The 16,641-nt window shown below is 38.5% G+C and overlaps 1 protein-coding gene across 5 annotated transcripts in view; it reads left to right on the top strand.

Annotated features, from left to right (window-relative positions):
* CDH12 (cadherin 12) overlaps positions 1-16,641 on the top strand; it is an 829,389-nt gene that overhangs the window by 789,210 nt on the left and 23,538 nt on the right. The gene's annotated exons all lie outside the window — the stretch shown is intronic.

The following is a 16,641-nucleotide window of genomic DNA, read 5'->3' on the forward strand; positions in this document are numbered from 1 at the left end:
TCATGTAAGTTATCACACACTGCCATGACTTCAGACATGGTGTTTTAAGATCAAGGAATAGCATGGTGTCAGGGTGTCACAACCCCCTCATGGAGGGCATGATATTTGCTATAAATTCTCTTCCAGACTGAACAAAGACTCATTCCAGGGAACTCTCAGGCTTTTATTGTACAATCACCATAACTTAAATTTTCACAATGTACTTCCACAAGAGTGGTAGGCCTTAATTTTGTAAGCTACACTTCTATAAGTTCTCAACTCCCACAACAAGCTCCTCAAAACGTGCTGGCTCACAAGCACACCTCGGGAGAGAGTGAGGGGAGCCAATCTGTGACTTTTATAGTTAACCTGGTGCACACCTCTTATGTAAAGTAGATTTTTCACGCTGATTTGTTAGCACATGCACAACCAGCACTTCTCCAGGGAATGAGTTGGCAGGTGGAAGCTGAAAATGAGTCTCAAGGTGGAGCAGGAAGTTGGCTGAGAACAGCCCAGCCCCACCTCTGCAGGACCCTCTCCTCTGATCACACCTTTCCTGTAGCAATGCTCAGAAAGTCTGAGACAAAATATGCTTAGGTCTGTTCCTCTACACTGGGTCTTCCATAAAAATATCTTCAAAGCACAGTAGTGAGAAAAAAGGTTTTACATGCTCCATCTGTTTGAGTTAGACCTCAATGTGTGACAGAACTTCCCCTTTCACAAGAACCACTTACTCCCTACATCTGGCAAAAGAACAAATGATCTGATAAATAATCAGCACACATGTCTTGGCTGAGGCTGTGGGGACATGACTGCTGATCAACAATTCTGTGTTCAGCACGAGGAAACTCCGACCAGGCAAGCCTCTCATTTATTGCTATATCTTATTTTCATGAAATATAAAGGAGTGAGCATCTGGTATACAAATGTAACACATTGATTTTGACAACCTATTTGCAGCCACATTAGAAAGATTAAAGTGAACCAGAGCCATGTACCGAGAGGGAAGCTCCTTAAAGTTTAGACATGGTCTAAGACATAGGCACTGGTTAACACATACTTCCAGTACCAATTTGTGCTGGGCCTACCTGACTTCAGGAAACATTTATCCATAGATTTTCATAAGAAATATTGAAGATATAATGCATGTCATCATTCTTTAAATATTAATGTTTATCAAATGGGACTATGACAGAACAGGAAAATGATATGTGTCTACCAAGTGCATGCAAATTCATGCATATATGATTACAAATTGAATCTGGATTTTCTAAATCCATGTATATTAATTATGTGTATTTTGGCTCAATACTTATATTCTCAAAACATACAATCAACATGCTAGTATTAGTGTTGTGTAAAAATTTAACATTCACTGTTTAGCTCCTGCTTTGTCAATTCACTCTTAAATTTTGTTTGAAACTATTATACAGCTGTTTGTTTACTTCTTTTTAATAGAATATTCATTTTTTAAAACTATAGATATTTATTTGTTCATAAGTCTGATACATTCCTTCTCTGAAAAAGGATCAAAACCTTCTCTAACAAAGACTGAAGTTGGAATCTTTTTCCCTAGTGGTAGCCTGTGAAAATAGCCCCAGTGAAGTCAATATTCTATTGAAAACCTTACAAACCATACTCTCTTACAACCAGATAGATAGAAAGCCTTTAATCACATTGCTGAGCAGTTTTTATTATGACAGTGGAATAATTTGGATGCATAAACAGTTTCAGTGAGAGTTTTTTATTTTGCAAACCCTCCTAGAAGACTCAAATGCTTTTTCCTGATTCTGTATTTGCAACTATGCAAGAAAAACAATTTTCTCTCAATGGTCTAGCCACGTAATGTGTTCACTGGAATACTGAATCCTAAGCCATTTATATTTTATAATGTCCATGTCTATGGTTTTTAACCCTGAAATCGCTACTTGAATGTCCAAATGCCCATCTACAGTTAATACCCCCACATTTTAGACTCCCTGCTCTTCTAGCTGACCCCGTACACCAACAAACTGCCTAAGTCCTTCTGGGGTCACATTTATGAGTTGATTCAACTGGTTCATGCCCACAGAAAAACATGAACTATGTCCCAAAATGTTCTGGTGTTCTTCAATGATATGACTTTTGGAGCACGTGTGCATCTACATGACTTGTGTTCAGAGTCCTATTTTCTACCTGTGCAGGGATGTCCTGCCCCAGTACAGCAACTGAAATGGGTTTGCCCCTGTGTTGCCAGTTAGTTCTCTTCCATTGCTGCAGCCACAACCACAGGACATGAGCCACCCTCCAGGAGTCAGTGCAGAGATAGAATACAGGCTACTTTTCTTATTCAGCAATATATAGGGCTAGTTGTATGGCTTTCACTTCTACAAATAGGCTTGACTCTTCTTTTTCTTCAGCAGTCATTGTGTAGGACTCCACACAGCAGCTTTCCATCTCCAATGTTTCCTACCATGAAGAAAGATCCATCAGAAAATAAAGCATGGCCTCTTTTGTTTTGGGACACTGCTTTCTTTTTTTGGTTTGTGGGGTTTTTTTTCCCCTTGAACTGTTCTGGCTTTTTTTTTTTTCTTTTTTCTTTTGAACTTTTTTTTTTCCCCCAGCCTATCTGGGGAGCTGGTGGGGAGAGGTCATCCCATACTCAAGACCTCAAACAAGCTGAACCAACATGAGGAAGGACACTAAAACCTACCAGCTTCTCCTGCTGTGAGGAAGAGTCTAACATCAGAAAGATTCCCATTTATTCTGCCCGAGTGGCTATGCTAGGTCCTGTTCCTCCCCTTCCCTGAGACAAAGAAGGGCAGCTTCCATCTTTACCTCATGGCTATGCTGTCTGGTAGGGAGTTGGGGTTAAGTTTTTGAAATTTCAATATCTAGCAGTTTTTCAATCCTTTTCCGTGCCTTGAGGGCACCCTTTTGTTTTTTTCTTTGTTAATTAACAGTTTGGGATTTTTTTTTCACTTTAACCCACTAGGATTCATTTCTCGCATTGGCAAATGCTCATTCCAGGGCATTTTCTCCTAAAATTTGTCCCTAAACCTAGACAAGGACATTATCACTTTTTACTTTACTATAGACCATTTCCAGGACTTCTAATTCTCTCATGTACTGGACACCTTCATCTGCTGTGATCCATTTTCCTGGGGAATTCACAAGATCTTCCTTAAATGGATATCATGCCCTCATGCTTTAGAGAGGTCATCCCCAGAGACTGAAAATTGCTCCTTCTTTTCCAATTCCTCCTTCAATTTCCCCATCCCTCGCAAGGATTTTAGCGGTTGTGGCTTCATGACCTTTCAATTGTTGACTGTCAGCCCTGTTATCCCAGCATCACCTGGTTGGTGACTGTAGTCTTTCCGCACATCTCAAAACTCTCATGAGGTCAAGGAACGAGTAACATCACAGTCCTGTTTAATTTGTCCCACTCTTTCGAATTTCTTTGTTGAAGGACCAGTTTTATCATCTGTCCACTCCTCTCCTGATTGTCCTCCTTCTCCTTCTTCTTCCTCTCCCACCCTTTCTTATCAATGGTATGGATCTCTAGTTTGCCTTTTCCATTACTTTGTTTCCACTACTGGTGCAAGTACTGTAGTTGCTGTGGTTTGAGATCCTGTATCAGCTGTAGTGTCCTCAAATGCAGTTTGGGTTCCTGCCTCAGCTACAGTCCTCTGTGAGGACTAAAGAATGGCTTGTCAGGCAAGGTCAGGCACCAACACAGGGCAAGAAGCTGCTGGCTTACATTGGGGTGGGCAAGGCACCCTTCCATCACTGATGGATCAGTTTGCCAGGGTTGGCCACGTGTTCAGGTGTAAAGTGGCAGGTAACTGGAGGTCATAACCACCCTATGAACCTGCCCAAATCTTACACACACCCTGCCACTCAGGAACTGAATGCCTCAGGGCAGATTTCAACGTCTTCATACTTAAAGTTTGTTTTGTCTCACACCAGGAAGACACCAGATTCCACAAATCCCATAGTGTGGGCCAATAGTATTCGTTAATACTATTAACAGTATTAAGCAACTTAAATAAGGATCAGCAGTGACCATGGGAGCCTGCATTATAAACCCATTCACATCAATCTTGGGCAGGGAGAGGGAGATGTATTTCCTCATCATCCACAGAAGATAGCTTCCCCTGCAAAACTAGGCTACAATGCAAAGGGCGAAGCACAGAGCTGTTGTTTGTGCTAACATGTTCCCAGCAAACTCAACAAAACAAAGAGATACGGAGTGCAGCTAACAAACCTCATGTCTCACAAAGGAGCTTGCTACTCGATAACTGCTATTACTATATACATGCAAGATAGACAGATAGACAGATGGACAGAGTCAGATAGACAGATTGAGTCAGACAGAGAGAGAAAGAGAGAGAAAGAGAGAGAATCTCACTCCCTGGGCACTAAAAACACTGTGGTGGGTTGACCTTGGAGAGATGCCATGTGCCCACCTATCACTCCCCTTCCCAGCTGGATAGGGGAGAGAAAATAAGATGGAAAACACTCAACAAAGCAGTTTACCAAAGCAAAAAATGAAACTTTGTGCATGCATAAGTGAAGAGAAAAAAAAAAAGTTTATTCTCTACTTCCCATCAGCAAGGGACGTTCAGCCACTTCCTGGGAAGTAGGGCTTCAAAACATGCAGTGGTTTCTTGGAAGGCAAACCCTTTAAATGACAAATGCCACCTCCCCCAACCCGACCCTTCCTCCTCCTTTCCTTAGCTTTTATATTTGGGCTGATATCCTATGGTATGATCTATCCCTTTTGTTAATTTAATTGGCATAGCTGTGTCCCCTCTCAGGATCTTGGGAAATCTTGGAGACACAGAGTTGATGGTGTACCAGAGCTGTTCAATAGTAGCCAAAACACTGGTGTGTTATCAACACCTTTCTAGGTACCAATGCAGATCACAGCACTGTGAAGTCTGTTTTTGGAAAATGAATTCCATCTCAGCCAGACCCAATACACCAATGTATAAGTATTGAATATTCCATAAGTTTTATATCCTCTAAATACAAAAACCCAAACAAAAAACAAGGCAAGACCATAACTTAGAAAAGTGTAAATTAGTTTGAAGGCACTGAATGTGCTTGCAAGTTCTTATTGTGTCTTAACCAATCATTCTCTATTAGCTGTTTAAAATCTAGACGATCTCATAAAGCTAAATTCATCAATTTCATCATATTGCAATGGAGTCCAAGCAATTTCTGAGCAAATATGCCCTCAAAACAAATGGGAAAATTTGAAGACACAGCCCATGCAAATTACTAGATAGTACTGGTAGCACTACTGGTTGTAGTTTCTTTCCAAATTCATTCATTTTTCTGTGAAATGTCTTCCTGGAATGGTTTGGCCATTAAGAAGTCAGTAAAAGAAAAAACAATAGTCAACAGTCTGCCAAACAATAAAGACTGGGATAAAACTTGCACTGTATGCAACAGAAGGTAAAACTCCAGACAGCAAAGCAAGCTAGAACAGTTTACATGAAAAGAAACAGTATTTGTTCCAGTAACTAAATTCATGTTATCAAACAAAAATTTTGCATCTGTTGTGTTAGGTACATCAGGAAGGGGAAGATAATGACTAAGGACAAAAACTGGATTCGGCTGTTAATGAAAAATATTTTGCTGGAGGACATCGAAAATGGCGAGGGTTATATTATTTTTCTCTTTTCTTCTATTACTTGTGTCAAATTTTTAGACAAGTCAGAAGCCTAAAAAGGTGTGTTTGTAGGAAGGTATTTGCTAGAGATACTGGAGCGAAAGGGCACAGAGCATACATTCCGTAAGGAACTGGAAATTAAGCACAAGGAGAAAAAAAACCGCAGGTATTCAGCACCTGCAGGAGTGACTGGCTTTGCAGCTGTTTTAGAACATTACCCCTGTGCACCTAATTTTCAAACTGTGTTAAATCTGGAGCTTATGTGTCTCAGGTGATCTGTTTTGTCTATTCCCGTTTTGTCCATAGTGTTCAAGAAATGCGCAGCATACACATTAAGGTGAAGTCCTATGTACTTTTTGGCCATTAAAAATCCCAAAGCACTTGCAAAAACAGCTCTGATCTCATTTTCTTGTCAGGCTCCTCTAGTTTATTACAGTTTGAAGATGACTGGGAGGAAAAAAAGCTGCTGTCTCTTAGTGTGTTAAAATATCTGCAATTTGTAACTCTGCAATTTTTTGGTAAAGATCCTTGTATTTCTGGGATGAGCGGTTCTAGGACTTCCTAAAGATCACTCTTTTATGTGTCTGTACAGCATGAATGTTATAGACAAAGCTGCCTAAATAACAAGAAAGCAGAAATGGAGGGCAAGACTGAATTACCTGCAGTACCTCCTATTGAGCTCTGTCTAACAGTGTGTGAGAAGTTCAACAACTTTGCACTGACATGTCTGAAGTTGTCAGATTTCCATGGAGATTATATTCTGGCATAAAGTATAAGAGGATCATTGTCCTGATGTGAATACCAGTTCACTCTAATTAACAGTGAGTTTTGCATTCTGTGCCAAAACACTGTCCTTCAGGTCTTCTCTGCTTGACTCAGGAGTTTTGCCTTATGAACCAAAAGAGCCACTCAAAGCAGGAAAGCTGTGGGGAGCATGCATTTTCATGACCAAGTCCAGAGTCATTAAACTGATTTTAAAGCAAAAAACCATGTGTACATAGATCAGTCCTGTTCTCAGCATCATGGGGATAAGACTATATTCTCAGCATGTACTTCCAAAGGAAAAGCCTTATTTTTCTTTATGAACTAGTTCACAATGTTCCATATACTTTTAAGAATAGGTTCTGTTTCCCCAGAAAAAATACTTTGTCACATTAAGTTAAGAAAATAAAGATTTCTTGCAGAATCCTAGAACATCGTATCTTAATGTACAAGCACCAACAAGATGAATTAAAGTATGCAAGAGTGTGGCTTTTCAGATCTATAACTCTTCTGACTTTTTGCACCTACATTTTTTGAATTTATTTATTCTTCAAAAAGGAAAGTCCCACCCTGTGACATTAAAGTGTATCTTACAGTTGCATACATATATAGAAAGTCTTTCCAACACCTCAAGTGTCTTCATTTAATATCAGATTAGGCGACACATATTTTTCTGTGTATGGTATCATACTGGAGAGAAACAAGTCAGTTTTTTACAGATGAGAGATGTTGAGGCTCATGAATTTTGGTTCCTTCTCACCTGCTCTGGTGGTTTTACACTCTTCTTACCCTGTTGCCTCCAGTCCGTTTCCGTTGCAATTTTAGCTATACTCTATCCTTTGCATTTTATGAAATCCCTGTTACCCACTCCACTTTTAAAACCTCTATTCCATAGGAGGATTCTATTCTATAAGTTCTAACTTATCCAAACTATCTAATTCAAATCCCTACAGAACTACTTCTAAGTTTCTACTGCAGATGCCTTGGTATCCTTTTCTGTCCTCCTACCAGCTCACTGTTTTCTTATATCTCTTATGCTCTGCTTAATAGTAGTCTCCTATTCCACAGTCTTTCCTCCTCCCGTGGTTGGTTTCTGTATTTTTACTGCTGAACCTTCTCCCATTAGTTTCTACCCTCTTCCTTTCTTCTGCTGTGGACAGACGCTTCTTTTGATCTCAGTGTCTTGATGTAATTGTTTCACTTTGTTCTAGCTACTTTATCTTCTTTTGAAAACTATGGAAACTGGGCTTCCCTCCAACATTTTCTCTGAATCCCACGGTGTATATTTGGCAGACACATCTGCTCTTTCCTCACCATCATCTCCTTTCCATTCTCATTTGGCTCAGTGAGCACCAAACTACTACGTACTCAGGAAGATCCCCATCTATCTACCTTTCAGCAATGCTTAATATAGGGCAATGAACTCCTGATTCTGGCTCCCACTTCTCCCCACTTTTTGACTCTTCCCCTGTTCTCTGTTTTCTAGCTCCTAAACTTCATGACCTCAAGCAATCACATTCTCTACTCTATCACCCTTTTCCTGTAAGTTTTTCTCCTATGGTGCCATATATTGCTCTGCCATTCTCTAGGTTTGACTGACCTGTCTTCCTCCTCAGCAACTGGGTGGTTTTAAGGAACTAAACAGAGAAGTGACTTCTCTTCAAACAGAAGGCAGAAAAATATTTTTCTTATGTGTATAAATTGTCCATCAAAAGGAGCTTTTTTTCTAGCGGCAGTTTCTGCCTTACTTTTACCATAAAACAACACGTGAATAACAAATTATTGTGGCAATCCCCTTTATGGTAGTTTAAATTACTATATTTTATTTTACACTTGCAATGGATTAGATGCATGCAGTTATCACAGCTCAGCTGGTAAGTGGCTCAGTTGTATCAGTTCAGGGTCTGTGGTACCTTGATTTGGGAATCAACTGGGAGTTACTATAAGGAGAAACTACAAAAAAAGGTGTGAATTTGTCTTAACCTTAATCTTAAATCTATATACTTAAGGCTGAAGCAATCACACATGATCAGTGGGGAAGGTAAATGTAGTCAGTCATTAGCCCTCTGTGATGCTACAGCAAGTTCACTGGAAACAGATGGAGTCGTGTGTTAAAAATCCTTCCTTGCAATTTTGGTTCACATGCAGACTGACATTTTGATCTGTGTGGGTTTTCTTTAGACTGGCAGGAACATGGAGCAGAGGTAAGTACTTTCTGGTACAAGTCAGAAAGACTGTGCAAGTGAAAAATCAGACCTTCCCAAATAAAAGACAGATGGGATTAATTTGACATGTATAAATTTTCCTAGATCAACTCCTGGATGCACTTGAAGCATGAAATATTATTTCTGAAGTCCAGCAAGTCAAAAGCAACTGAAAACAAAGTCTAAAACCGAGAGAGGCCACTAACCTTTATTTACAGTCAGTAATTCATCAACTTACTGAAGCTTGTGAAAAACAGCAAGTGATCTTCTGTTGGCATATGCAGTCATATTACGCTATAAAATGTCAGTCAGGAGATTGAACTGAAATAGATGTGTACTCTCAAGGAGCTTATGGACTTCAGCTCTCAGTGAATGGCCTATTTGTGAAGGAAATGGATGCTGAAAATCAAGAAGTATGCATTTGGATCCAAGGCAAAGAGCAACCTGGCAAGGAAAGCTTTTAAATTAATTGAGCACAGCAAAGTAACCAAAGTGAGGGGAAAGGAACAATATGATCTTAATAGTTCACAATAGTTTCTGGTTTATTTCGCAGCACTTGTACCACCTGGTGATGTGATTTTACAAAGCCAGTTCTCATCAGTGAGGCACAAAATGTAATTCTACCTCAAATAATAGTCTTCCTGATTTTTCATCAAGGACTGTTATTCCAAATTTCTTCAGGAATGGTTTTCTCAAGAATTCTAGTTAGAAATTGTGAGATTAAAACAGAGCTTTAATAGCCATTGTTATTATCACATCACCTAAACTGGTGAACCTCTCAGGTCTTGACAGAGAAATAAGAGGGTTCAGAACTTAAAACTATGTCTAAGAAAAAACTGTGTCCTACAGGGAAGTGTGTCAGTTGATAATCTGCACTTTGGTACACCAAACCGACCCTGAAGTTATCTCAATAGTATAGAAAAATAAATAAGCTTCCCAATATTTTTCATTTAAGGTCTTTCATCCCTTTCCACTATGATAATTACCATTTTAACGTAGTCAAATTCCAAGTCCTTTCCTTCTGAATTTGTCCTTTGGGTCTGCTTGCAAGCATACTTTCCTGTCCTAAAATAGTCAAGTTTATTATCATGACTAAATAGTTATTGCATACAGAGTTTCTTATATATTTTGCACTTTGTTAGTTCATTTTCTGTTTTCAGGCTTTTAAATAGAATTAAAAAAACTGGGTTTTTGAGAGTTTTATACTTTTTGGGATCTCTGTGTTTGAAATTTCAGTCATATTCTGACTCCAGATGCAAAGAGATCTCAGATATTTCTATTTTTACTGTGTCCTAATTCTGGGCTTCTCAGTACAATAAAGACATGGACATACTGGAGGGAGTCCAGCAAACGGCCTTGAAGATGATGAAAGAACTGGAATATTCTTTCTATGAGGAAGGCCTGAGAGAGTTGGGAATGTTCAGTCCTGGGAAGAGAAGCCTCAGGAGGGTCTTAACAGTTGTAAATGCTCTTAGTACACATAGGAGCACCTGAAGGGAAGGTGCAAAGAGAATGGAGACAGTTTCATCTCACTGGTGTCCAGGGGCAGGACAAGAGGCAGTGGGCACAAACTGAAATACAGGTTTTCTCTGAATATCAGGAACAGGAAACACTTCTTGCTGTGAGGTTGACCAAGCACTGGCATAGATTGCCCAGGGAGGTGGTGGAGTGTCTCTCTGGGGAGATATAAAAAAAAAAAAAATATTTGGAGTTGGTCCTGGGCGAGGGGATCTAGGAGTCCCTACTTGAACAGAAGGTTTGGACCAGATGACCTGTAGAGGTTCCTGCCAATCTTCACCCTTATCTAATTCAGTGACACTCATCTTTAATAAGCTGGAACAGAATCTGGGGAAAATAAAGAAAGGGAATCTATGATGGCTAAAAAGACTGCTGTCAGCATTCATTGAAATAGTAAGTATACAGATCTCTAACTACAAATTATTTTAGAAAATAAATCTGAAAATAGTGTGAAGGAAACACAGCAAAGAAATTCAACTCAGACAGGAGTATAGAGGAACCAATTTTAGAAATAAGGGATGGGACCTGATGTTGCTCAGGTCAGACCATCAGCATGCAAATGGGAGCAAGGAGATGCTTATCCAGCAACTTTTGCCTGGTGTCCTCATAAAATTCATAAAACCTTTGAAAAGGTGACTTCATACTTACACTGACCTCTGCAGATTCTGCATTCCTTGATGCATCAGAGGCTTGGGGAGGAGAAATGAAAGAGGATAATACAGCAGCTCTGCATTTCTCTGAATAATCTCTTATTTTATAAGCACTTCACTAAACCAGTTTCAAAGCAGCACAAAAAAGCCTCCAATTCTTGACTTCACTGTTTCCTCTTGCAGATCCAGCTGACAACCCGAGTCCCAACTGATGATCTAAGCAAGCAATAAATCTTTTACTGTGTGCTGCAGTTTTCTCTAGAGTCAGCATGGTTATTTTATTCGCTTTTCCTTTGATTGTCTGAGCATCAGCATTTTACTTCAGATTTTTCAATGGATAAAAATATACGATATTTGTTCAGATTTTTGTTCCAAATGATATAGAACAGAGCTAATATTTACGTATTTCCATGATGCCAAACAAAACAATCAAAGATTATTTCTATTGGATATATGCCAGTAAGTCAACTCTCCTTTTTAGTATTTATGATATTTAGTGTCTTAGCACTTTATCAGAAGACAAAGCATGGCAAGGCTAGGCATGGGAACAGCGGCCCAGGAAGCACCTTTGTTTTATCCTTCGGGTTTTATGTCAGATGCACCCAAGTGAAAAATAAATTTTAGGTTTCTACTTAGGCAGACTATGTGATGGAGTCATAGCATCTGCTTTCCTCCTTTCAGCTTTCTTTAGGGTAGCAGTATCCATTCAGATTTACTTGCTCTATCTTTCTATACTCACTCTGCCCATTAGTAGAGATACTCATACACTCCAGACACTCATCACAGCATGCTCTTTCCCCACATAAACCATCAAAACAAGATCCCTTCTCTTCTTCACCAAGTGTGAGATGTGCCCTCTGGTGCCCGGATACTTTGGAGAATGCAGGCGGTGGGTTCTTCCTGCTGTGGGCTGGATGAAAGGGGAAAGAATAGACCGTGGGCAACAGGGCAAAGGGCAAATGTACACCTTTCAAAATCAGGGTGAAATTATGTTCATGGCCTATAATGTGGGGTGCCGTTGTAGAAAGTGCTCTACTTCTTTCCCACCATAGCAGGATTGTCTGCTAAGCTGGGAGTGAGGGATGTTAAGTCCAACATGCCTTCTGCTCACAGTCCAAAAACTGAGACTTAATTAAACTGCAGGACAAAGCTTTCCCTCTGCCTGGCTGTCTTGCAGCTCTGCCTGCTCAATGAAGCAGGAAAAATGATGCTGAGACTGAATAAAAACAATGCATTTTCCAAATGACGACAGCCTTTGATAAGATACTCAGCTGGTAATGAGAAATACAGAGTAGACAGTAGAGCTGACTGGAGGGTCAGATAAACAAATGAACAAAACCTTTAAAGGCAGAGGGAAGAGAAATCACAGGAAATTGCAGACAGGAGGAATTGGCAGTTTGGAAGGGCTGATAACTGAACTGCAGCACATTTTAATTCCTATATTACCTAGCATGTTTTACTAAAATTCCTATGTAAGATTTATAAGGCTTATGAAAAGTTTAGCAGCTTCCCTCGCTTGACTCTGACCCATCATTAGTTTAGCTGTCTGCAGCCACTGCTTTCCTGTCAATTAATTTGGCATAATGGTTGATCTTCTCCAAGGAGCAAAGTATAATTTATTTGCACTGATACACTGCTCATTCCAGACCAAGTAAGATACTGACCGCTAATGTCACTAAACCTTCAACCTCATGATTAAAATCACAGAAGTAGGGAGGACTGTGAACCCCTTCAAGTAGTATGCCAAAGACTCAAACTTTTTTTTCTTGTGTTTCATGAAAGACATGAAAATGATAGGCATGGAACAATGACAAGAAGTATTCATACCTTCTCCCAAAGTGTAACAATTCCTTTGTCCTTCTCTTAAGCATCAGCGCTGATGGAAAGTATAGACAACACTCATTGTGGGAAGGCTGAAGTACAGATCACAGGATAACAGTCTGAGAAATTATAATTTCTCCTTTGGAAGAGGGTACAGAGACAGCAATTTATTTGGGCTTCTGTCAAATAATCCCAGAATTCTCCACTTTTAAGCCAAAATATTTTAACTAATGCTAAAACTATCCCTCCTAAAAAAACCTAAATATATTACCTCACTGGGATGTTCAAAAGCAGTCAGCCTGGACTATCACAAAAACTTTACCTCAGTGTTTTGTGCATTTGAAAATCTCTGCAAAATCATGTAGGAATATGGCTTTTTGTGGGAAATGCTGAAAGCAAAATCATAGTTAAACTGACAAATATTTTAGCATGTCAGTAAACTTGGGGGTGCATTTTTTTTAGGTGTATCGAGTGTGATGTGGTATAAAGACAATTCTACCACTTCTACAACATCACCCACATGGCACCCTCTAATTTTTTGATACCTTGGAACAAAGCAATGCCTCTAAAAATTTCCAATGTATGCTCCCCTTATTAGTTGGCTGCTCATTTTTGGTTGCATTTTATTATACCAATTCAACATCACACTTGAGGTGGTTTTTGAGATCAGTTCTGCAAGCACAACTGAGAAATGACCCACTTGTGACACTGGTTAGGTCACAAAGCAGCTGTAGCCAAACTACATTTTTACAAACTCTCCCTTTTCAACTGAAAAGGAAAATATATTTGAGAGAACTACAGGATAATGCTGGTACAAAGCAGGAAGGGAGTTCAGGATAGGAGATAGTTATTTAACCTGAAACAGCAGCAGAAGTCCTTCTGTGACTGTTCTGCCTGGGCACTTTGGAGAGACGTCATATTAAGATTTTATGGCAATAGTTAGTAGTGAATGGCAGTGCTGATTCCTTTTCAGACTTCAGATAGAACTGGGTTTTCTCCATTGAGGGTTTTTTTGTTTGTTTGTTACTGTTTAGCCTCCATTTCTAGTGTTTCCCTCCAAAAAAGCAAAACAAAACCAATGTATTTGAGACAATTATGTATTGCCATGGGTAGGGTGCTTCTGGGATCTCCTTGGTATCAATAGGATTACTGAAGGGACATGATGTGACAGCAGACCAGTCCAAGTTTCCCTTGCTTTGACCTCTAATGCCTCAGCAGCGTTCTGAAGATATTCAGCAAAGGTACATAAAATTTCTGCTGCCATTAAGGGAGATGGCTTAATAAATTATTTAAAACATAGAAACAAAAAATACTCTGCATCCTAGTGGATGTAGCATCTGCTATGTAAAAACATCCTTTTTTTGGTTAATGACAGGCAACTTTTACAACAAAACTTCAAATGTTATTTTGCTGTTATTAGTGTTATATTTTTCTAATATTCTTGGTATGAATATATCAGATAATAGTTTTATGTGAAAATAGGTAAGCTTGATTGCATTTACTTCCTTCAAGAAGAATATCACACTATTAAACCCAAGGTATTAAACTGGGAGTTCTGCACAAGAGAAGATAATTTTATTTTTTAAAATATCTAATATTTCACATATATAATGATGTGTATGAATACAGCACAATAGCTTCTGAGTTGTACAGTGTAAAGGGGAGTTAAAAATTATTGTGATTCTATTAGCACAGGACAACATGAATTATATGCAAAACCTGCCTGCTACTGTTGAGCAAGTAGTATGTGACATTTTATTTCATATTACCATGCTGCGCAGGGAAGAAAAATATTCTTTAGTATTTCTGCTCCTATAAAACTGTGTGAAACAACATTTTCAAGTTAATAGAAAACCACAAGAAGTAGAGTCAAGGGTAATTTTCAAGTTGAAAGAAGGTATGGAAAAAGAAAATAAATAAATATAATATTACTTCAAGTGCTGTAGCCCTGAGAAAGACTGGAAATTTAACAATCCTATTCAGTTGTAAATACTCAGATGACTGTATTATTATTTAGTGAAAGAAAATAAAAGGTTTTGTTAAATTTATTTATACCTGTTTGAATTTAATGACTTCTTTAGGCATGCATGGGTTACAGTGACAAGCTGATATCAGTCATTGCTGAGAAACTTGCCAAAGCAGACAAATCCCTGGCAGACTGTGTTGACGAATTCTTGCAGCTGATGAGTCCCTGTGCCCTTGTGGTGCAGCTCACACAAAACACCCAATTTCTCCAGCAAGCCTTTGTTCCATGGATGGCTGCGACTCTGAGAGCAGACATTCATGTACTTTTGCACCATATTTTGCAATATAAAAACCTTCTCAGCAATTGGAAAATCTTGTGCTGGATTATTTGATTCAATATTTTTACACTGAGGACTCATTTCAAAAATTCTTGACTGCACCTTTAGCAAAACCGTGGAAATCACTCCTCTGTGATAACTGGAATGGAAGATACTTCCAGTAATCAACAGAAGAGTTTAACATTTGTCTTTGAGAAGAGTAATAAGTTCTGACTTAGAGTTTCTCATATTTATGCAAATACAGTGATAAGATTTGTTTGAGTTTTACACAATAACTCAGTGAATGGATTTAGAGTTACAGGAAGGAAATTTTGGTGGCAGGCTGGGATTTTGGAAGACATGTAGCTTGTATGCCTCAACACATTGCAGACTCTAACTTTTTAAATTCTTTCAGGCTTGACTTGAAGTCTGAATTTCTTGTTTCTCATTGGAGGAGTGATTTTTCCGTTTTTCTATGTTTTAATAATGTCAGTCTTAAAAAGACCTGAAAATCATTTTTACATTTTAAAAGACTTGTAACTGCACTTTATGATGAGTATGATTGGTATGATTATACGGTTTCCTATTAACAGAGTTTATGATTACAGAGACTATAAGGATTATCATGCCAACTTTCTAGAAATTTCCTTTACTGCACAGTCTCTATTACATTACCCAGCTTTCTTTTTTAGTACTAAGTGATAACACTTCTGTCATTCCTCTGGTGTGCAGCATAATGTGCATCACTGACAGAAAGATTTGCTACAGCACATAAATTTTCCCTTCTGATTTTTGTCCCTTTACTTCTCTAAGTTGAAAAAATCCTCCCCTCCCCTTTTTGCTGTTGAAGCTCTTCAGTTATCTGTAGGCCATTATCCTGTCTCTTTTTTTTCAGCTCTTATCCAAGCTAAGCATATGTTAGTTCTTTTAATCTTTCCTCATAACTTGGAAATTCCTAGACCCAAGCCCATTTTCCTTGCTTCTTTGTAAGTTTGCTCTAATTTTTTTATGTTTGTCTATTGATATAATGTCCAGGACTAAATTGTGTTGTAGAAGTGTCATATTCTCAACATCTGTTTATATGCAGAGATCTAATACTTTTAAGCCACAGCACATGATTATTCTACTAATGAAAATTTCTTTGGGCTTTCAGGTAGTCTCATCACAGCTAGAATCTCATTTGTATTCTTCCAGTTCCTCACCTCTTTTGCTATTCCTGCTTTAATGCTTCTTTCATCTATTTAATTATATATGTATTGGAATTGCAAAACAATCTTAACTGGTCACAATACCCACCAGAATTCTTTTAGCTTTAATTTATGGTTCCAATGCTTTTAGGCTACTGCTTATTATTTGTTATATGATGGGTGGTATTTATATCTCCCAAGTTGTCCTGGACCCCGAATTTCATTTCGTTGCAGTTTAATATTTAAATAAAACTTAAAGTGAAAGAAGTTTAAACAATTTAAGATTATATACACAAATTGTGACCTATCACATTACAGATTATTGTTATTTCATCTCTTTTCTTTCTTTGCAATATTTTTCTTTAAAAAAAAAACGAGTGTTCTAAGTCACTAGGTACTAGAGTAAGCAATGTGCTTTACATCAGCAAAGTGTGAGTTGAGGCAAATGAAAGTATTTCTATAAAGCTCTTCTATCACCTGGTTCTTTGTCCCTCTCAAACAACAACAACAACAACAACAAAAAAAATCAATAGGATTTGTTTTTAGGAAATGTTTATTGAGCAGAAAGGCACTATATTT

Source organism: Catharus ustulatus, chromosome 1 (assembly GCF_009819885.2).
Source record: "Catharus ustulatus isolate bCatUst1 chromosome 1, bCatUst1.pri.v2, whole genome shotgun sequence".
Taxonomy (NCBI): domain Eukaryota; kingdom Metazoa; phylum Chordata; class Aves; order Passeriformes; family Turdidae; genus Catharus; species Catharus ustulatus.